The 24,096-nt window shown below is 42.2% G+C and overlaps 3 long non-coding RNA genes across 11 annotated transcripts; 1 reads left to right on the top strand and 2 right to left on the bottom strand.

Annotated features, from left to right (window-relative positions):
• Positions 1-263: 263 nt before the first annotated feature.
• Positions 264-5,145, bottom strand: LOC148064249 (uncharacterized). 4 transcript variants are annotated; one of them, XR_015713510.1, is made up of 10 exons: positions 5,022-5,145; positions 3,311-3,392; positions 2,505-2,630; positions 2,279-2,428; positions 2,120-2,207; positions 1,900-2,051; positions 1,778-1,806; positions 1,553-1,603; positions 863-1,487; positions 264-782 (listed from the first exon to the last, which is right to left on the bottom strand). It is a non-coding gene; the product is annotated as an uncharacterized LOC148064249 (long non-coding RNA). The 4 variants fall into 4 exon arrangements; XR_015713507.1 differs by having other exon boundaries at positions 863-1,603; XR_015713509.1 differs by lacking the exon at positions 1,553-1,603.
• On the top strand, positions 2,618-17,131 carry LOC148064248 (uncharacterized). Of its 3 annotated transcripts, none has more exons than XR_015713511.1 (4): positions 2,618-3,037; positions 3,865-3,940; positions 15,959-16,160; positions 16,988-17,131. It is a non-coding gene; the product is annotated as an uncharacterized LOC148064248 (long non-coding RNA). The 3 variants fall into 3 exon arrangements; XR_015713513.1 differs by lacking the exon at positions 16,988-17,131 and adding an exon at positions 16,188-16,439 and having other exon boundaries at positions 15,959-16,065; XR_015713512.1 differs by lacking the exons at positions 2,618-3,037; positions 3,865-3,940 and adding an exon at positions 6,929-7,004.
• Positions 13,534-18,271, bottom strand: LOC148064247 (uncharacterized). 4 transcript variants are annotated; one of them, XR_015713505.1, is made up of 10 exons: positions 17,911-18,271; positions 16,434-16,515; positions 15,628-15,753; positions 15,402-15,551; positions 15,243-15,330; positions 15,023-15,174; positions 14,901-14,929; positions 14,676-14,726; positions 13,985-14,609; positions 13,534-13,904 (listed from the first exon to the last, which is right to left on the bottom strand). It is a non-coding gene; the product is annotated as an uncharacterized LOC148064247 (long non-coding RNA). The 4 variants fall into 4 exon arrangements; XR_015713503.1 differs by having other exon boundaries at positions 13,985-14,726; XR_015713504.1 differs by lacking the exon at positions 14,676-14,726.
• Between the last annotated feature and the right edge of the window lie 5,825 nt (positions 18,272-24,096).

Below are 24,096 nucleotides of genomic sequence, written 5' to 3'. Positions count from 1 at the left end.
CCATGAATTAGAAGGTCATCTAAATACACAAGGCACTGTTGACGTGGGACACCAGCTAGCATGCCATCCATTAGTCTCTCAAAGGTGGCTGACACGCGCGCGCGCATTGACACACGCACACGCATTGACGCACATTGACACACACACGTATTGACGCACATTGACAAACACGCATTGTGTTTTTTACTGTTTTCTTACCACTGTAATGTATATGTTGGCAATAAAAAATAAAATTTCATGCTTAAGATGGGAAATATGTTTTTATTATTTTTTGGTCCTCCAATGCCTGTTGTCGCTAATTTGCGACATACCCAATTTTACAATAATTTTATGTTCTACAGTAAAAAATTGAATCTTCACTTTATTTAGTCTCTGCTTGAAAGCAAAAACACACATAATTATTTTTTTTGAACAATTGCAAATAAATTCAGGCGTCAAGGGGTTAATTTAAGTATGGCGTATACGTATAGTGTATAATAATTTTTAATCTAACACCACACTTTTGTTTTTGCCAAACCTTGTTTCGCATCAGCTGCCACGACATACTTTGGATGTGATCTTACGGCAACGATAACAGATGAGTTTGTTAGCGTTGTATGAAAAGGCCCATTGGAGTTGTAGTACTGAACACACACTGAATACTGAATACATTTTTCTGTTATTCAACATGTTTTAAAGATACACACATCCATGCAACATGCAACCATGACAGCTGTATCAGCACAATACGGACAATGGACGTGAGGTTCTGGTCTGCAGCCCACATCTGTGTATCGGATAGTCTGTCAAACATAAAAATGTAAACGGTTAGACTTTTATGATGCAATATACGAGGAACTAACTAAAGATATACTGTACACACCTCCATGATGATTGCCTTTCTCAAGTGGCTTTGTATGTGCTGTTGGGTTTTGTCCATCTGTGCTGGTCTGAATTTGGTGACCTCACAAAAAGGGCAGTGAAAGAACAAGCAACACTGACGGCTGTGGAGTGAAGTACATCCTCAAACCTGGCTGATGTTTAACTGATCAGCCATTTATGAGATTAATGAAAGCTTTGACAGAAACTGTTTTCTATATCACAGACTAAGCTACACACACAGGCAAATGAAAACAGCCAGAAATATGTTATGTTCACTGAACAGATCATTTATGAACACATTTTTCATGTTGTATAAAACTGAAACATTCTATTGAATGACTGAACAATCTACTTTAATATCCTCGTGTCCAATTAGTTCATATTCAACGTCTGCTATCTCTGGTCTGTTTATCTGGATTCTTGTCACGGGGGCAGCAGCTTCAGCAGAGAGGTCCATACTTTCTTCTCCCCAGTTACATCGTCCAGCTCTTTTTGGAGGACCCCCCTGTGTTTCCAGCCCAGTGGAGGAACATGGTTCTTCAGTGTGTTCTGGGTCTTCCCCGGGTTCTACCATCAGTGGAACATGTTCGACTTCATCGGACTTATTCTCAGATGAATAAATTGATCTAAGACAAGAAAAAAATAAGTCAGTTTAGATTAAAAAAAAGCTCAAACTAATTGAAATTCTCACGGATGCTCCGTTGAATCCATACATTCATTCATTCATTTCCACTGCCACCTCCTAATAAGAAATAATGATAGTTTCTCTGATGCACAAATACTGCAGTGCTGAAGATATTAAACCAAAATTGACATTAATTTTAATTGTACAAGTGATGACATTTGCAAAATTAATCAACATTACATTTAAACATTAAATCACTTTGATAAATGACTAAAAAACGTTCTTACATACCTTCCTTCTTCTCTTGAACTCTTTTCGATCTGGTTAAGGAGAAAAATAATTCAAGGAAATGACTCCAGATAAACACAAATCAATATAATAATGTGATTTTTATGAATGCATTTGTTTTTTACCTCTTTTTCTTTTTTTATACCAATAAACTACAGAACATGTGATCAGTAGAACGATCACAGCAACAATAATTCCAGCCACTTCTCCTGGTGTCAAACCTTCTCGACATACAGAGTCAGAAGAAATAGTTCCTTCTCGTAGATATGTTGAACATCTACAAAGACAAGTGGAGACAGTTTAGAAGAAAACATCTGGAGCAAACATTTGTGAAGCTTCACTCACTGTTTGTGATCCTGACATGACGTGAACGTTCCATTTGAAAATGTTCCTTCACTGCAGGTTCCACACTCAGTGTCTGTGGAGGACGTTCCTGTGAAGAACATTGTGTGTGTCTTATAGTTTCTGCACTCTTGCATTTCACATGTTGGATGTGAAACTCGCCTGCTCTGATGATGAACTGTCCTGGTTCACATGTGGAGTGTTGCTGTGCTGCCACACATGTGTCCACTGAGCCGTCCACACAGAAAAAACCCTCCAGAGGTTCACACTTGGTGTTTGCTGTGAAGGTACAGGATCTGATCTCTCTCAGTCCTGTTAGTCAATAACAAATTCTACATCACATCTACATACTGACCAACTCATCATTCTAGTGAAGAACAAACTTTACCTTCAGTACAGACGAGACACTTGAAACCATGTTTCTCTCGGTTCAATTTGTCCATGTAAGTTCCATCATCACAGACAGTGCAGGACGGAGATGGAAATTCTGTGCAATGAACATTGACTCTGAATCCTGTGAGAGAAATAAATAAATGACAAATTTGAGTGACGTTTTACATCAAGACTCCTGACAGTTACTCTTATAAGAAAAAAGGTCAACATTTAAAATAGGCAGAATACATTTGATAGAATCAACATACAAGTGTCATGCTTATATTGTTTTGTTTTATTTTGAAGGTGGTTTTCCGTTTTCATGTGTCCTGTGTTTTGAGTGACAGACGCTGGCAGGTGCGCGGCTGGGGATGATGGAGTGGCGGGTTCTTCCCATTGATAAGGAGCGTCTCTACCCGGAAGAACTCGCCAGAGTATTGCGTTTCCAGACCAGGTTGGCTGTCCTTTCGATCTCGCTCCTCGCCTTTGAATCAGAACTGGATAATCCTTTGGATACTCCTGACGTTGTCAGCACTTTTATTTACTCAAGTGAGTCCTTTTGTCTTTTTGTTTTAGTTGCTGTTGGGACCCCGATCTCCAGAAGTGCCCTGCCTTCGCCCCGAGTGCCTGTTTTGTTTTTTTGTTCCTATTACGGACCGCTCTGGATCTATACAAGACTTTTTTTTCTGAATTTTTCCTCCGTGGATTATTTAGAAGATAGCTGGGAAGGGCGACAGGTCTTGATACCTTCACTTAAACTTAGCGTTACATTTACCGATGTCAATAAAATGAAAAGAGACTTTAATAAACCACAACATGTACCTCTGCTCCTTCCAGCTGGACACTCAACATCCTTATCCTTCAACAGTGGACACTGTGACGTCACTCCTTCAACATCCTTATCCTTGAGAGAAAAGATCATTTTATATCAGATGATTTTTGAGAATCTATCAGTGATAGTTTCGTAGATTCTTCCGCGTCTGACCGTTATAAACCTCCTTGTAGGTGGACAACGCATGCGCAAATGCGTCGTTGATTTCCAACCTCGTGTACTGTACTGACACTAATAGAATGTTTTTCCATCATATTTGTCCATCATGATGAGTGCCATGGATCATACATGAACACACATGTTTAATGATAAATATTTGTTACCAGAGAACAATTGTTTCAACTGTAATGAAGCATACATGTTTGATATTTACCAATTAGTGTTAAATATTAGCTATATTGATGTTTGAGACAAAATGGGGACCCTTGAAATAAAAAGAAAGACCCACACTGTTAAGTCTTTCTGTAGGTTTGTTTATTGGACATAATAAATAGTTTTAGCAACACTAGAGGGCAGCAGAGAGTACAAGTTGCTTTGCGTGCAGGTGGAGAGACAGGACGAGCTAATGAGATCACCTGTGCAGGTGAAGCTTCTGTCTACAGAGCATGACTACAGCCAAGGTAATGTTAAACTCTTCTGTTAAATTGTTCTCATTTGGAGAGAATATCTAAGGATTATGGACATAAACTTGCAGTGTGACTGCAGTTCACACTTTTAATGATGTCGTCATTAAGTAGAAAAATGATTAATGACATACATGACCTTAATAATTAAGTCAGATCTACTGTATGTCCATGTGTTGTAAATCTAAAACGTACCGAGAAAGTAGAATTCTAGTGTTTCTGATCCCATCATGCAGGGAATAGCAGGTTTGATATAAATGTACATGAATGGATTCATTAAAGATATTATTACATTTGTCTCTTTTAACATTAAGACTTCATCACAAAGTATCATTTCTGGAGATGATTTGACTTCAATGTTGACAACAGTTTATACTGAGTGGATCTAGTATAACACTGACAGACCCGGCTGCAGAAAAACATTTAAGGGGGGGCATTACATTTTTTCAGGGGGGCAAACTTTTCAACCTAAAAACGTATTGGCTTCAGGCTGAACAATGGCTCTGGGACGACTCGCACAGTACAGAGAAATAATTCTCCCATTACTAAAAAGTGACGGTTGATCCCAAAATCTAAAAAAACAACTAACAACCAACAACAAAGTTTAGTGCTGTGTCCATGTATTAAACTAAAGCACCACAGCTTCACTTCTACTAAAACATAAGCACTGAAGTCAACCTGAACACTGGATTGAACATCAAATAAGTTTTCATCTCATTGAACAAAATCATGGTAGGTGTGATGTGTGATCTGTTTGATACTTGATGAAGCCCAGTTGCTGCACATTGGCGCACGCATTGACGCACATTCTTCTTCTGAGAGTTGTAACACAGCGTCTCTTAACTGTTGAGCATGGTCCCGTCGTCTCGCACCAACGTCCATCTCCTCACTTTCGCTCTTCACTTTCCCGTACATACCGGCGACGTTCGTTAGCAAAGTTCGTTGCTAATAACCGTTAGCTTCGCCTCAGGAGCAGGTCCGAAAAAGTCCCTTCTGACACCAATGTAACGTTTGGTCCTCCACACATGACCAGACGGTTGTCTTGCACAGATATTGTTTCTTTGTTCGCTGTACTCACAGAGAGGTTATTGTTTCGGCCACAACCAACGCCGCTCGTTCTTCACACCACAAGTTGAACGCGAACTCTCTCTAACAACAACTGCGCATGCGCACAGACTCACCTTCTTAAAGTGCCCGCAACATTAATGAACAGAACAAACAGGATCGTTACAATATATATACAGTATATACACACACACACACACACACACACACGTCTATACACATACACACATATATATACACACACGTCTATACACATACACACATATACACACATATATATACACACACGTCTATACACATACACACATATACACACACACGTCTATACACATACACACATATACACACATATATATACACACACGTCTATACACATATACACACACACACGTCTATACACATACACATATATAAACACACACACGTGTATATATATATATACACACACACACACACACACACGTCTATACACATACACACATATACACACACACGTCTATACACATACACACATATATATACACACATATACACACATATATATACACACACGTCTATACACATACACACATATACACACACACACACGTCTATACACATACACACATATACACACATATATATACACACACGTCTATACACATACATATAAACACACACACGTATATATATATACACACACACACACACACACACACACACGTCTATACACATACACACATATACACACACACGTATATACACATACACACATATATATACACACACGTCTATACACACACATATATACACACACACGTCTATACACATACACACATATATATACACACACGTCTATACACATACACACACATATATACACACACACGTCTATACACATACACACATATATGTACACACATATAAACACACGTCTATACGCATTGACACACCCGCACGCATTGACGCACATTGACACACACACACGTATTGACGCACATTGACACACACGTATTGACGCACATTGACACACACGTATTGACGCACATTGACACGCGCGCACGCATTGACGCACATTGACACGCACGGGCGCATTGACGCACATTGACACGCGCGCACGCATTGACGCACATTGACACGCACGGGTCACCCAGTATTATACAGAGCACCCCCCGACGTTGGATTCAAACGACCCGGGTTACATTTGACGCGTCGCCCATCTCTTCGTTGCCTTGGTAACGTGACGTGTCGCTGTTTCATTTGGCTACCTACAACTATGAAGCTCATTTGAAATGTTTAATGTCAACAGTGTGATTCTAATCCTGATTGTGCTTAACGACCTCAAACCACTTTAAGGAGGTACAGAGTCAATATAAATTGGTAAAAATGCTTAATTTTAATTTTTTGGAGCTTGGATTGTTTACGCATCGCGGAAGTCAAGAAGCTCTCGCGGATTAAAACATGCTTAAAAGGTCCTGTAAAAGTGACTATATTGTATATTTTTAGGTGTTTCAACTCCATAATGTTGACATTGTTTTATGAATGAGTAAAATAAAGTCTGTGCTATTTCGCTTGATCCTCTTTATAATCCGGTGCGCTTTTCTATGAAAATAGAAGCTTTCATTGAGATTGCGTTTATGGACATATGTTTTCTTTTTATTTAGCTGCGATTATGAGCGTCTACGTGACGTTTGTCAACATTAATCGCGATTCTGCAGGGGTGACGTCACACATGCTAATCGACTGATCCTGCAGCGGTGACGTCACACCACAGGAATACAATGAGATATTGTGCTTGTTTGTTTAAAAGCGCCATGAATACAATAGTAGATGCGTGCTTGTATAAAGACCGAGTTAAGTTTAGTTTAAATTTAGCGTCAGCTAAAAAGTTTTCAAATTGCCGCATACGCAACTTCCGGATGATGACGTCACACTTGTTGACAAAGATCGATCGCATTTTATCCTCACGTTTGTGCATAACTTGACGGAATCAGGTGCGCATCACTCGTCTATTGAGGTAAGATATCATTATTGCTTTAAGACTCAGAAATAATGTTTCCTTGCGTGTAATGTAACTTTCTGTGGTGCGTTAACACGAGAGCTAGTTCGCTAAAACTTAGCTTTTTAAATTATAATGTAACCCACACACGTATTTTGTTTGTTATTTTGAAGGACGAAAATATATTTATATTCCAATAAAAAGTATGTGTGCGTGCATGTGTTTAATGTGTGCATGTCACATGAAACAAATGCGCGCACGCACACATAAAACAAACGCGCACGCACACTTAAACAAATGCGCGCGCACAAAACACACGGATGCATACACAGACATGCACTGACACACGCACACACACATGGTGACATGCACACATAAAACACACACACGCACGCACACGCAGACACACACTGACACATGCGCACACACACCAGTGACATGCACACAAACGCATAACTACACATCACAAACAAACCTATAAAATAAATAAAACAAACAAACCTATTTTGTTTTGTCAGTGCATGTCTGTGTATGCATGCGTGTGTTTTATGTGTGCGTGCGCGTTTGTTTATGTGGGTGTGCGCATTTGTTTTATGTGTGCGTGCGTGTGTTGTGTGCGTGTGCATTTGTTTTACGTGTGCATTTGTTTTATGTGTGCGCGCGCATTTGTTTTATGTGTGCTCGTGCGCATTTGTGGGACCGCCCATGAAATACTGCTGGCCCCCCAACTTCCCTCATGACATGGGGGAGTGTGCGTGTGTCAGTGCATGTCTGTGTATGCATCCGTGTGTTTTGTGTGCGCGCGCGCGCATTTGTTTTATGTGTGCGTGCGCGTTTGTTTTATGTGTGCGTGCGCGCATTTCTTTAATGTGTGCGTGCGCGCATTTGTTTTTTGTGCGTGCGCGCATTTGTTTTATGTGTGCATGCGCGCATTTGTTTTATGTGTGCATGCGCGCATTTGTTTTATGTGTGCGTGCGCGCATTTGTTTCATGTGACATGCACACATAAAACACACGCACGCACGCACACATAAAACAAACGCGGACGCACACAAAACACACGCATGCACACACAGACATGCACTGACACACGCACACACACGGTGACATGCACACATAAAACACACACACGCACGCACACGCAGACACACACTGACACATGCGCACACACACCAATGACATGCACACAAACGCATTTGTTTTATGTGTGCGTGCGTGCGTGTGTTTTATGTTTGCATGTCACCATGTGTGTGTGCGTTTGTCAGTGCATGTCTGTGTATGCACGCGTGTGTTTTATGTGTGCGTGCGCGTTTGTTTTATGTGGGTGTGCGCATTTGTTTAATGTGTGCGTGCGTGTGTTGTGTGCGTGTGCATTTGTTTTATCTGTGCGCGCGCATTTGTTTTGTGTGCTCTTGCGCATTTGTTTTGTGTGCGCGTGCGCATTTCTTTAATGTGTGCGTGCGCGCATTTGTTTTATGTGTGCGTGCGCGCATCTGTTTTATGTGACATGCGCGCATTTGTTTTATGTGTGCATGCGCGCATTTGTTTTATGTGTGCATGCGCGCATTTGTTTTATGTGTGCATGCGCGCATTTGTTTTATGTGTGCGTGCGCGCATTTGTTTTGTGTGCTCGTGCGCATTTCTTTAATGTGTGCATGCGCGCATTTGTTTTATGTGTGCGTGCGCGCATTTGTTTTATGTGTGCGTGCGCGCATTTGTTTTATGTGTGCATGCGCGCATTTGTTTTATGTGTGCATGCGCGCATTTGTTTTATGTGTGCGTGCGCGCATTTGTTTTATGTGTGCGTGCGTGCATTTGTTTTATGTGACATGCGTGCATTTGTTTTATGTGTGCATGCGCGCATTTGTTTTATGTGTGCATGCGCGCATTTGTTTTATGTGTGCGTGCGCGCATTTCTTTTATGTGTGCGTGCGCGCATTTGTTTTGTGTGCGTGCGCGCATTTGTTTTATGTGTGCATGCGCGCATTTGTTTTATGTGTGCGTGTGCGCCTTTGTTTCATGTGACATGCACACATAAAACACACGCACGCACGCACACATAAAACAAACGCGGACGCACACAAAACACACGCATGCACACACAGACATGCACTGACACACGCACACACACGGTGACATGCACACATAAAACACACACACGCACGCACACGCAGACACACACTGACACATGCGCACGCACACCAATGACATGCACACAAACGCATAACTACACATCACAAACAAACCTATAAAATCCGTGTTTGTTTTATGTGTGCGTGTGTTTTATGTTTGCATGTCACCGTGTGTGTGTGCGTTTGTCAGTGCATGTCTGTGTATGCATGCGTGTGTTTTATGTGTGCGTGCGCGTTTGTTTTATGTGGGTGTGCGCATTTGTTTAATGTGTGCGTGCGTGTGTTGTGTGCGTGTGCATTTGTTTTATCTGTGCGCGCGCATTTGTTTTGTGTGCTCTTGCGCATTTGTTTTGTGTGCGCGTGCGCATTTCTTTAATGTGTGCGTGCGCGCATTTGTTTTATGTGTGCGTGCGCGCATCTGTTTTATGTGACATGCGCGCATTTGTTTTATGTGTGCATGCGCGCATTTGTTTTATGTGTGCATGCGCGCATTTGTTTTATGTGTGCATGCGCGCATTTGTTTTATGTGTGCGTGCGCGCATTTGTTTTGTGTGCTCGTGCGCATTTCTTTAATGTGTGCGTGCGCGCATTTGTTTTATGTGTGCGTGCGCGCATTTGTTTTATGTGACATGCGCGCATTTGTTTTATGTGTGCATGCGCGCATTTGTTTTATGTGTGCGTGCGCGCATTTGTTTTATGTGTGCGTGCGCGCATTTGTTTTATGTGTGCATGCGCGCATTTGTTTTATGTGTGCATGCGCGCATTTGTTTTATGTGTGCGTGCGCGCATTTGTTTTATGTGTGCGTGCGTGCATTTGTTTTATGTGACATGCGTGCATTTGTTTTATGTGTGCATGCGCGCATTTGTTTTATGTGTGCATGCGCGCATTTGTTTTATGTGTGCGTGCGCGCATTTCTTTTATGTGTGCGTGCGCGCATTTGTTTTGTGTGCGTGCGCGCATTTGTTTTATGTGTGCATGCGCGCATTTGTTTTATGTGTGCGTGCGCGCCTTTGTTTCATGTGACATGCACACATAAAACACACGCACGCACGCACACATAAAACAAACGCGGACGCACACAAAACACACGCATGCACACACAGACATGCACTGACACACGCACACACACGGTGACATGCACACATAAAACACACACACGCACGCACACGCAGACACACACTGACACATGCGCACACACACCAATGACATGCACACAAACGCATAACTACACATCACAAACAAACCTATAAAATCCGCGTTTGTTTTATGTGTGCGTGCGTGCGTGTGTTTTATGTTTGCATGTCACCGTGTGTGTGTGCGTTTGTCAGTGCATGTCTGTGTATGCATTCGTGTGTTTTATGTGTGCGTGCGCGTTTGTTTAATGTGGGTGTGCGCATTTGTTTAATGTGTGCGTGCGTGTGTTGTGTGCGTGTGCATTTGTTTTATCTGTGCGCGCGCATTTGTTTTGTGTGCTCTTGCGCATTTGTTTTGTGTGCGTGCGTGCGCATTTCTTTAATGTGTGCGTGCGCGCATTTGTTTTATGTGTGTGTGCGCGCATTTGTTTTATGGGTGCGTGCGCGCATTTGTTTTATGTGTGCGTGCGCGCATTTTTTTTATGTGACATGCGCGCATTTGTTTTATGTGTGCGTGCGCCGTGCATGTCTGTGTATTCATCCGTGTGTTTTGTGTGCGCGCGCGCATTTGTTTTATGTGTGCGCGCGCGCATTTGTTTTATTCATTTTATAGGTTTGTTTGTGATGTGTAGTTATGCGTTTGTGTGCATGTCACCGTGTGTGTGTGCGTATTTCACTGACACACGCACACACACGGTGACACATGCGCACACACACCAGTGGCATGCACACAAACGCATAACTACACATCACAAACAAACCTATAAAATAAATACGCACGCGCACACATAAAACAAACGCGCGCACGCACACACAAAACAAATGGGCACGCGCACAAATAAAACAAACGCGCACGCACACACGGTGACATGCACACATAAAACACACACACACGCACACGCACGCACACACTGACACATGCGCACACACACCGTGTGTGACATGCACACAAACGCATAACCACACACACATTGACGCACATTGACATGCACGCGCGCATTGACGCACATTGACACGCGCGCAAGCATTGACGCACATTGACACACGCGCGCGCATTGACGCACATTGACTCTCGCAAGCATTGACACACGCACACGCATTGACACGCACGGACGCATTGACGCACATTGACACGCACGCACGCATTGACGCACATTGACACGCGCGCAAGCATTGACGCTCATTGACACGCGCGCGCATATTGACACACGCACACGCATTGACACGCACGGGCGCATTGACGCACATTGACACGCACGCGCGCATTGACGCACATTGACACGCGCGCAAGCATTGACGCACATTGACACACGCGCGCGCATTGACACACATTGACACGCACGCGCGCATTGACGCACATTGACACGCGCGCAAGCATTGACGCGCATTGACACACGCACGCGCATTGACGCAAATTGACACACGCGCACGCATTGACGCACATTGACACACACACGCACTAACTCTCGCCTTAAGAAGCGACACTTGTCAGGGTGCAGCTTCAAACCCGCAGCAGCCACTCTGCTCAGCACTAGTCGTAGGGAGTGTGTGTGCGTGCGCGTTTGTTTTATGTGTGCGTGCGTGTGCATTTGTTTTATCGGTGCGCGCGCATTTGTTTTGTGTGCTCTTGTGCATTTGTTTTGTGTGTGCGTGCGCGCATTTGTTTTATGTGTGCGTGCGCGCATTTGTTTTATGTGACATGCGCGCATTTGTTTTATGTGTGCATGCGCGCATTTGTTTTATGTGTGCGTGCGCGCATTTGTTTTACTTTTGCGTGCGCGCATTTGTTTTATGTGTGCGTGCGCGCATTTGTTTTATGTGTGCGTGCGCGCATTTGTTTTATGTGTGCATGCGCGCATTTGTTTTATGTGTGCATGCGCGCATTTGTTTTATGTGTGCGTGCGCGCATTTGTTTCATGTGACATGCACACATAAAACACACGCACGCACGCACACATAAAACAAACGCGGACGCACACAAAACACACGCATGCACACACAGACATGCACTGACACACGCACACACACGGTGACATGCACACATAAAACACACACACGCACGCGCAGACACTCACTGACACATGCGCACACACACCAATGACATGCACACAAACGCATAACTACACATCACAAACAAACCTATAAAATCCACGTTTGTTATATGTGTGCGTGCGTGCGTGTGTTTTATGTTTGCATGTCACCGTGTGTGTGTGCGTTTGTCAGTGCATGTCTGTGTATGCATGCGTGTGTTTTATGTGTGCGTGCGCGTTTGTTTTATGTGGGTGTGCGCATTTGTTTAATGTGTGCGTGCGTGTGTTGTGTGTTGACACGCGCAAGCATTGACGCACATTGCAACACGCGCGCGCATTGACGCACATTGACACGCGCGCAAGCATTGACGCACATTGACACTCGCAAGCATTGACGCACGCACACGCATTGACACGCACGGGCGCATTGACGCACATTGACACGCACGCGCGCATTGACGCACATTGACACGCGCGCAAGCATTGACGCACATTGACACGCGCGCGCATATTGACACACGCACACGCATTGACACGCACGGGCGCATTGACGCACATTGACACGCGCGCAAGCATTGACGCACATTGACACACGCGCGCGCATTGACACGCACGCGCGCATTGACGCACATTGACACGCGCGCAAGCATTGACGCACATTGACACACGCGCGCATTGACGCACATTGACACGCGCGCACGCATTGACGCACATTGACACACACACGCACTAACTCTCGCCTTAAGAAGTGACACTTGTCAGGGTGCAGCTTCAAACCCGTAGCAGCCACTCTGCTCAGCACTAGTCGTAGGGAGTTAAGGGCTTCTTCACACGATGCCCCATGAATTAGAAGGTCATCTAAATACACAAGACACTGTTGACGTGGGACACCAGCTAGCATGCCATCCATTAGTCTCTCAAAGGTGGCTGACACGCGCGCGCGCATTGACACACGCACACGCATTGACGCACATTGACACACACATGTATTGACGCACATTGACAAACACGCACGCATTGTGTTTTTTACTGTTACTTACCACTGTAATGTATATGTTGGCATTAAAAAATAAAATGTCATGCTTAAGATGGGAAATGTGTTTTTATTATTTTTTGGTCCTCCAATGCCTGTTGTCGCTAATTTGCGACATACCCAATTTTACAATAATTTTATGTTCTACAGTAAAAAATTGAATCTTCACTTTATTTAGTCTCTGCTTGAAAGCAAAAACACACAATTATTTTTTTTGAACAATTGCAAATAAATTCAGGCGTCAAGGGGTTAATTTAAGTATGGCGTATACGTATAGTGTATAATAATTTTTAATCTAACACCACACTTTTGTTTTTGCCAAACCTTGTTTCGCATCAGCTGCCACGACATACTTTGGATGTGATCTTACGGCAACGATAACAGATGAGTTTGTTAGCGTTGTATGAAAAGGCCCATTGGAGTTGTAGTACTGAACACACACTGAATACTGAATACATTTTTCTGTTACTCAACATGTTTTAAAGATACACACATCCATGCAACATGCAACCATGACAGCTGTATCAGCACAATACGGACAATGGACGTGAGGTTCTGGTCTGCAGCCCACATCTGTGTATCGGATAGTCTGTCAAACATAAAAATGTAAACGGTTAGACTTTTATGATGCAATATACGAGGAACTAACTAAAGATATACTGTACACACCTCCATGATGATTGCCTTTCTCAAGTGGCTTTGTATGTGCTGTTGGGTTTTGTCCATCTGTGCTGGTCTGAATTTGGTGACCTCACAAAAAGGGCAGTGAAAGAACAAGCAACACTGACGGCTGTGGAGTGAAGTACATCCTCAAACCTGGCTGATGTTTAACTGATCAGCCATTTATGAGATTAATGAAAGCTTTGACAGAAACTGATTTCTATATCCCAGACTAAGCTACACACACAGGCAAATGAAAACAGCCAGAAATATGTTATGTTCACTGAACAGATCATTTATGAACACATTTTTCATGTTGTATAAAACTGAAACATTCTATTGAATGACTGAACAATCTACTTTAATATCCTCGTGTCCAATTAGTTCATATTCAACGTCTGCTATCTCTGGTCTGTTTATCTGGATTCTTGTCACGGGGGCAGCAGCTTCAGCAGAGAGGTCCATACTTTCTTCTCCCCAGTTACATCGTCCAGCTCTTTCTGGAGGACCCCCCTGTGTTTCCAGCCCAGTGGAGGAACATGGTTCTTCAGTGTGTTCTGGGTCTTCCCCGGGTTCTACCATCAGTGGAACATGTTCGACTTCATCGGACTTATTCTCAGATGAATAAATTGATCTAAGACAAGAAAAAAATAAGTCAGTTTAGATTAAAAAAAAAGCTCAAACTAATTGAAATTCTCACGGATGCTCCGTTGAATCCATACATTCATTCATTCATTTCCACTGCCACCTCCTAATAAGAAATAATGATAGTTTCTCTGATGCACAAATACTGCAGTGCTGAAGATATTAAACCAAAATTGACATTAATTTTAATTGTACAAGTGATGACATTTGCAAAATTAATCAACATTACATTTAAACATTAAATCACTTTGATAAATGACTAAAAAACGTTCTTACATACCTTCCTTCTTCTCTTGAACTCTTTTCGATCTGGTTAAGGAGAAAAATAATTCAAGGAAATGACTCCAGATAAACACAAATCAATATAATAATGTGATTTTTATGAATGCATTTGTTTTTTACCTCTTTTTCTTTTTTTATACCAATAAACTACAGAACATGTGATCAGTAGAACGATCACAGCAACAATAATTCCAGCCACTTCTCCTGGTGTCAAACCTTCTCGACATACAGAGTCAGAAGAAATAGTTCCTTCTCGTAGATATGTTGAACATCTACAAAGACAAGTGGAGACAGTTTAGAAGAAAACATCTGGAGCAAACATTTGTGAAGCTTCACTCACTGTTTGTGATCCTGACATGACGTGAACGTTCCATTTGAAAATGTTCCTTCACTGCAGGTTCCACACTCAGTGTCTGTGGAGGACGTTCCTGTGAAGAACATTGTGTGTGTCTTATAGTTTCTGCACTCTTGCATTTCACATGTTGGATGTGAAACTCGCCTGCTCTGATGATGAACTGTCCTGGTTCACATGTGGAGTGTTGCTGTGCTGCCACACATGTGTCCACTGAGCCGTCCACACAGAAAAAACCCTCCAGAGGTTCACACTTGGTGTTTGCTGTGAAGGTACAGGATCTGATCTCTCTCAGTCCTGTTAGTCAATAACAAATTCTACATCACATCTACATACTGACCAACTCATCATTCTAGTGAAGAACAAACTTTACCTTCAGTACAGACGAGACACTTGAAACCATGTTTCTCTCGGTTCAATTTGTCCATGTAAGTTCCATCATCACAGACAGTGCAGGACGGAGATGGAAATTCTGTGCAATGAACATTGACTCTGAATCCTGTGAGAGAAATAAATAAATGACAAATTTGAGTGACGTTTTACATCAAGACTCCTGACAGTTACTCTTATAAGAAAAAAGGTCAACATTTAAAATAGGCAGAATACATTTAATAGAATCAACATACAAGTGTCATGCTTATATTGTTTTGTTTTATTTTGAAGGTGGTTTTCCGTTTTCATGTGTCCTGTGTTTTGAGTGACAGACGCTGGCAGGTGCGCGGCTGGGGATGATGGAGTGGCGGGTTCTTCCCATTGATAAGGAGCGTCTCTACCCGGAAGAACTCGCCAGAGTATTGCGTTTCCAGACCAGGTTGGCTGTCCTTTCGATCTCGCTCCTCGCCTTTGAATCACAACTGGATAATCCTTTGGATACTCCTGACGTTGTCAGCACTTTTATTTACTCAAGTGGGTCCTTTTGTCTTTTTGTTTTAGTTGCTGTTGGGACCCCGATCTCCAGAAGTGCCCTGCCTTCGCCCCGAGTGCCTGTTTTGTTTTTTTGTTCCTATTACGGACCGCTCTGGATCTATATAAGACTTTTTTTTCTGAATTTTTCCTCCGTGGATTATTTAGAAGATAGCTGGGAAGGGCGACAGGTCTTGATACCTTCACTTAAACTTAGCGTTACATTTACCGATGTCAATAAAATGAAAAGAGACTTTAATAAACCACAACATGTACCTCTGCTCCTTCCAGCTGGACACTCAACATCCTTATCCTTCAACAGTGGACACTGTGACGTCACTCCTTCAACATCCTTATCCTTGAGAGAAAAGATCATTTTATATCAGATGATTTTTGAGAATCTATCAGTGATAGTTTCGTAGATTCTTCCGCGTCTGACCGTTATAAACCTCCTTGTAGGTGGACAACGCATGCGCAAATGCGTCGTTGATTTCCAACCTCGTGTACTGTACTGACACTAATAGAATGTTTTTCCATCATATTTGTCCATCATGATGAGTGCCATGGATCATACATGAACACACATGTTTAATGATAAATATTTGTTACCAGAGAACAATTGTTTCAACTGTAATGAAGCATACATGTTTGATATTTACCAATTAGTGTTAAATATTAGCTATATTGATGTTTGAGACAAAATGGGGACCCTTGAAATAAAAAGAAAGACCCACACTGTTAAGTCTTTCTGTAGGTTTGTTTATTGGACATAATAAATAGTTTTAGCAACACTAGAGGGCAGCAGAGAGTACAAGTTGCTTTGCGTGCAGGTGGAGAGACAGGACGAGCTAATGAGATCACCTGTGCAGGTGAAGCTTCTGTCTACAGAGCATGACTACAGCCAAGGTAATGTTAAACTCTTCTGTTAAATTGTTCTCATTTGGAGAGAATATCTAAGGATTATGGACATAAACTTGCAGTGTGACTGCAGTTCACACTTTTAATGATGTCGTCATTAAGTAGAAAAATGATTAATGACATGCATGACCTTAATAATTAAGTCAGATCTACTGTATGTCCATGTGTTGTAAATCTAAAACGTACAGAGAAAGTAGAATTCTAGTGTTTCTGATCCCATCATGCAGGGAATAGCAGGTTTGATATAAATGTACATGAATGGATTCATTAAAGATATTATTACATTTGTCTTTTTTAACATTAAGACTTCATCACAAAGTATCATTTCTGGAGATGATTTGACTTCAATGTTGACAACAGTTTATACTGAGTGGATCTAGTATAACACTGACAGACCCGGCTGCAGAAAAACATTTAAGGGGCGGCATTACATTTTTTCAGGGGGGCAAACTTTTCAACCTAAAAACGTATTGGCTTCAGGCTGAACAATGGCTCTGGGACGACTCGCACAGTACAGAGAAATAATTCTCCCATTACTAAAAAGTGACGGTTGATCCCAAAATCTAAAAAAACAACTAACAACCAACAACAAAGTTTAGTGCTGTGTCCATGTATTAAACTAAAGCACCACAGCTTCACTTCTACTAAAACATAAGCACTGAAGTCAACCTGAACACTGGATTGAACATCAAATAAGTTTTCATCTCATTGAACAAAATCATGGTAGGTGTGATGTGTGATCTGTTTGATACTTGATGAAGCCCAGTTGCTGCACATTGGCGCACGCATTGACGCACATTCTTCTTCTGAGAGTTGTAACACAGCGTCTCTTAACTGTTGAGCATGGTCCCGTCGTCTCGCACCAACGTCCATCTCCTCACTTTCGCTCTTCACTTTCCCGTACATACCGGCGACGTTCGTTAGCAAAGTTCGTTGCTAATAACCGTTAGCTTCGCCTCAGGAGCAGGTCCGAAAAAGTCGCTTCTGACACCAATGTAACGTTTGGTCCTCCACACATGACCAGACGGTTGTCTTGCACAGATATTGTTTCTTTGTTCGCTGTACTCACAGAGAGGTTATTGTTTCGGCCACAACCAACGCCGCTCGTTCTTCACACCACAAGTTGAACGCGAACTCTCTCTAACAACAACTGCGCATGCGCACAGACTCACCTTCTTAAAGTGCCCGCAACATTAATGAACAGAACAAACAGGATCGTTACAATATATATACAGTATATACACACACACACACACACACACACACGTCTATACACATACACACATATATATACACACACGTCTATACACATACACACATATACACACATATATATACACACACGTCTATACACATACACACATATACACACACACGTCTATACACATACACACATATACACACATATATATACACACACGTCTATACACATATACACACACACACGTCTATACACATACACACATATACACACACACGTCTATACACATACACACATATATATACACACATATACACACATATATATACACACACGTCTATACACATACACACATATACACACACACACGTCTATACACATACACACATATATATACACACACGTCTATACACATACATATAAACACACACACGTATATATATATATACACACACACACACACGTCTATACACATACACACATATACACACACACGTATATACACATACACACATATATATACACACACGTCTATACACACACATATATACACACACACGTCTATACACATACACACATATATATACACACACGTCTATACACATACACACACATATATACACACACACGTCTATACACATACACACATATATGTACACACATATAAACACACGTCTATACGCATTGACACACCCGCACGCATTGACGCACATTGACACACACACACGTATTGACGCACATTGACACACACGTATTGACGCACATTGACACACACGTATTGACGCACATTGACACGCACGGGCGCATTGACGCACATTGACACGCGCGCACGCATTGACGCACATTGACACGCACGGGTCACCCAGTATTATACAGAGCAGCCCCCGACGTCGGATTCAAACGACCCGGGTTACATTTGACGCGTCGCCCATCTCTTCGTTGCCTTGGTAACGTGACGTGTCGCTGTTTCATTTGGCTACCGTAATTCTACAACTATGAAGCTCATTTGAAATGTTTAATGTCAACAGTGTGATTCTAATCCTGATTGTGCTTAACGACCTCAAACCACTTTAAGGAGGTACAGAGTCAATATAAATCGGTAAAAATGCTTAATTTTAATTTTTTGGAGCTTGGATTGTTTACGCATCGCGGAAGTCAAGAAGCTCTCGCGGATTAAAACATGCTTAAAAGGTCCTGTAAAAGTGACTATATTGTATATTTTTAGGTGTTTCAACTCCATAATGTTGACATTGTTTTATGAATGAGTAAAATAAAGTCTGTGCTATTTCGCTTGATCCTCTTTATAATCCGGTGCGCTTTTCTATGAAAATAGAAGCTTTCATTGAGATTGCGTTTATGGACATATGTTTTCTTTTTATTTAGCTGCGATTATGAGCGTCTACGTGACGTTTGTCAACATTAATCGCGATTCTGCAGGGGTGACGTCACACATGCTAATCGACTGATCCTGCAGCGGTGACGTCACACCACAGGAATACAATGAGATATTGTGCTTGTTTGTTTAAAAGCGCCATGAATACAATAGTAGATGCGTGCTTTTATAAAGACCGAGTTAAGTTTAGTTTAAATTTAGCGTCAGCTAAAAAGTTTTCAAATTGCCGCATACGCAACTTCCGGATGATGACATCACACTTGTTGACAAAGATCGATCGCATTTTATCCTCACGTTCGTGCATAACTTGACGGAATCAGGTGCGCGTCACTCGTCTATTGAGGTAAGATATCATTATTGCTTTAAGACTCAGAAATAATGTTTCCTTGCGTGTAATGTAACTTTCTGTGGTGCGTTAACACGAGAGCTAGTTCGCTAAAACTTAGCTTTTTAAATTATAATGTAACTCACACACGTATTTTGTTTGTTATTTTGAAGGACGAAAATATATCTATATTCCAATAAAAAGTTTGCTATATTGGTGGGTCATGGCAGGCGATTTATTTTATTAATATTCAAGATTCTTAGCTACGGCACCTTCAACACATTCAACGCTTGTTAACCATACAACAGCACGAACGTTTAATCGGCGTGTTAAATAACAGATGCGGTGAACTCTGAGCCGCTGAAGCATCTGAACACCACGCGATAACAAAATATAAAGTGCAACTTACTTTCAAAACAAAGTGAAACAGTACAATATAAAATACTATCGAAAATATACACTTGAATAAAGTTATAAAACAATGCTTCAAGTTTCACACAAAAACTTAAATAGCTGCTTCGACACAACATTCATTTACACACAGCAATATAAACAATAATATAAACGTATTGTTTAGGCTCACCTAGGAGTGATAAGCGAGTGTATTCAGTAAAATTGCAGGAGCGTTGGCACACACGTGTCTCAGTCTCTGAGCCGCTGAAGCATCTGAACGCCACGCATCTCATCCGTGGAACGCAGGTAAAAAACAATGGCCGTCTTAAAGCGACAGTGTCTTAATGCGATACATGCATTGAAAAGTAATAAAACATAAAACACGAAAATAACAACTGGGTTTAATTATATACTTCCAGTGAAAATAATTGAAACATAAAACAACAAATAAACGGCTGGGTTACATTACTTTGAGCGAGCACCATAAACCGAATATACACAATAATCCATAGTGGTATTGGTTACAAGTGTCTACACGTGGTGTTCACTGCGCAGGTTAACTGTACCGCATTACAAGTAATAGAATGTAACTTAATGTTGGTGAACCACATAGCAATTCATCTACATTAGAAGTCTAAAAAGCGAATGGTAGTACAGTCACGGTGAATACAATTGTATAAATCGTTTAATTCATTTAAATATAAGTCAGCAGATGGAGAGACTTACCACAGTCTTTACCAATGGAAACATGGCGGTGGTCCATGAGGTCCAATTACTCTAGAAACTTCTGGATCATTTGAAATGGGCGGAGCATATTAAGATATTAACACTGAATATTGTTAAATTGACCCTTGACAGTGTTCATTCACTTTTTACACTGAATAAATAACACCTGGGTTTTAACTCTGGATATTGACAACAGCACTGCAGGGTTCGGAGCCACGTTTTACACCTGTTGTTGTTGTGTTACATCTGGAAGAGTTAAACCAGTCTATGAAATAGTTAAAATACATTAACACTTCCTTTTTGACACTTGGAAATTTACTGTGCACGAACGCACACATTAAACAAATGCGCACACCCACATAAAACAAACGCGCACGCACACATAAAACACACGCATGCGTACACGGACATGCACTGACAAACGCACACACACACGGTGACATGCACACATAAAACACACGCACGCACGCACACATAAAACAAACGCGGACGCGCACATAAAAGAAACGCGCACGCACACCTAAAACACACGCATGCACACACAGACATGCACTGACACACGCACACACACACGGTGACATGCACACATAAACACACGCACGCACGCACACATAAAACACACGCACGAACGCACACATAAAACAAACGCGGACGCACACAAAACACACGCATGCACACACAGACATGCACTGACACACGCACACACACGGTGACATGCACACATAAAACACACACACACACACACGCACGCACACGCAGACACACACTGACACATGCGCACACACACCAATGACATGCACACAAACGCATAACTACACATCACAAACAAACCTATAAAATCCGCGTTTGTTTTATGTGTTCGTGCGTGCGTGTGTTTTATGTTTGCATGTCACCGTGTGTGTGTGCGTTTGTCAGTGCATGTCTATGTATGCATGCGTGTGTTTTATGTGTGCGTGCGCGTTTGTTTTGTGTGCGTCCGCGTTTGTTTTATGTGTGCATGTCACCGTGTGTGTGTGCGTGTGTCAGTGCATGTCTGTGTGTGCATGCGTGTGTTTTAGGTGTGCGTGCGCGTTTCTTTTATGTGTGCGTCCGCGTTTGTTTTATGTGTGCGTGCATGTGTTTTATGTGTGCATGTCACATGAAACAAATGCGCGCACGCACACATAAAACAAACACGCACGCACACATAAAACAAATGCGCGCACAAAACACACGGATGCATACACAGACATGCACTGACACACGCACACACACATGGTGACATGCACACATAAAACACACACACGCACGCACACGCAGACACACACTGACACATGCGCACACACACCAGTGACATGCACACAAACGCATAACTACACATCACAAACAAACCTATAAAATAAATGAAACAAACAAACCTATTTTGTTTTGTCAGTGCATGTCTGTGTATGCATGCGTGCGCGTTTGTTTATGTGGGTGTGCGCATTTTTTTATGTGTGCGTGCGTGTGTTGTGTGCGTGTGCATTTGTTTTACGTGTGCATTTGTTTAATGTGTGCGTGCGTGTGTTGTGTGTTGACACGCGCGCGCATTGACGCACATTGACACACGCGCGCGCATTGACGCACATTGACACGCGCGCAAGCATTGACGCACATTGACACTCGCAAGCATTGACGCACGCACACGCATTGACACGCACGGGCGCATTGACGCACATTGACACGCACGCGCGCATTGACGCACATTGACACGCGCGCTAGCATTGACGCACATTGACACGCGCGCGCATATTGACACACGCACACGCATTGACACGCACGGGCGCATTGACGCACATTGACACGCGCGCAAGCATTGACGCACATTGACACACGCGCGCGCATTGACACACATTGACACGCACGCGCGCATTGACGCACATTGACACGCGCGCAAGCATTGACGCACATTGACACGCGCGCAAGCATTGACGCACATTGACACACGCGCGCGCATTGACGCACATTGACACGCGCGCACGCATTGATGCACATTGACACACACACGCACTAACTCTCGCCTTAAGAAGTGACACTTGTCAGGGTGCAGCTTCAAACCCGCAGCAGCCACTCTGCTCAGCACTAGTCGTAGGGAGTTAAGGGCTTCTTCACACGATGCCCCATGAATTAGAAGGTCATCTAAATACACAAGGCACTGTTGACGTGGGACACCAGCTAGCATGCCATCCATTAGTCTCTCAAAGGTGGCTGACACGCGCGCGCGCATTGACACACGCACACGCATTGACACACACACGTATTGACGCACATTGACAAACACGCACGCATTGTGTTTTTTACTGTTTTCTTACCACTGTAATGTATATGTTGGCATTAAAAAATAAAATTTCATGCTTAAGATGGGAAATGTGTTTTTATTATTTTTTGGTCCTCCAATGCCTGTTGTCGCTAATTTGCGACATACCCAATTTTACAATAATTTTATGTTCTACAGTAAAAAATTGAATCTTCACTTTATTTAGTCTCTGCTTGAAAGCAAAAACACACATAATTATTTTTTTTGAACAATTGCAAATAAATTCAGGCGTCAAGGGGTTAATTTAAGTATGGCGTATACGTATAGTGTATAATAATTTTTAATCTAACACCACACTTTTGTTTTTGCCAAACCTTGTTTCGCATCAGCTGCCACGACATACTTTGGATGTGATCTTACGGCAACGATAACAGATGAGTTTGTTAGCGTTGTATGAAAAGGCCCATTGGAGTTTTAGGTTACAGTGGTTACAGTGAGTGATCTTTTTTAAGATCCGTGACCTCTTATGACCTGGGTTCAAGTCCACTTATTTCCTTCACCTTCATAGTTGACTTGTTATCTAGGACCTGAGTGAGTGTTCTCTTGTGATCCTGCAGGGGGCGGCACAAGCTGATCAAGTTTTATTATTTCAATAATTCATCTTCATGTTAATGAAACTTTTGTTGACTTCTCTGTCTTCTATTATTA

This window comes from Callionymus lyra, chromosome 16 (assembly GCF_982586985.1).
Source record: "Callionymus lyra chromosome 16, fCalLyr1.hap1.1, whole genome shotgun sequence".
NCBI classification, from domain to species: Eukaryota; Metazoa; Chordata; class Actinopteri; order Syngnathiformes; family Callionymidae; genus Callionymus; species Callionymus lyra.
Note: the sequence above shows the minus strand (reverse complement) of the source record. Positions and strands in the feature narration are given on the sequence as shown.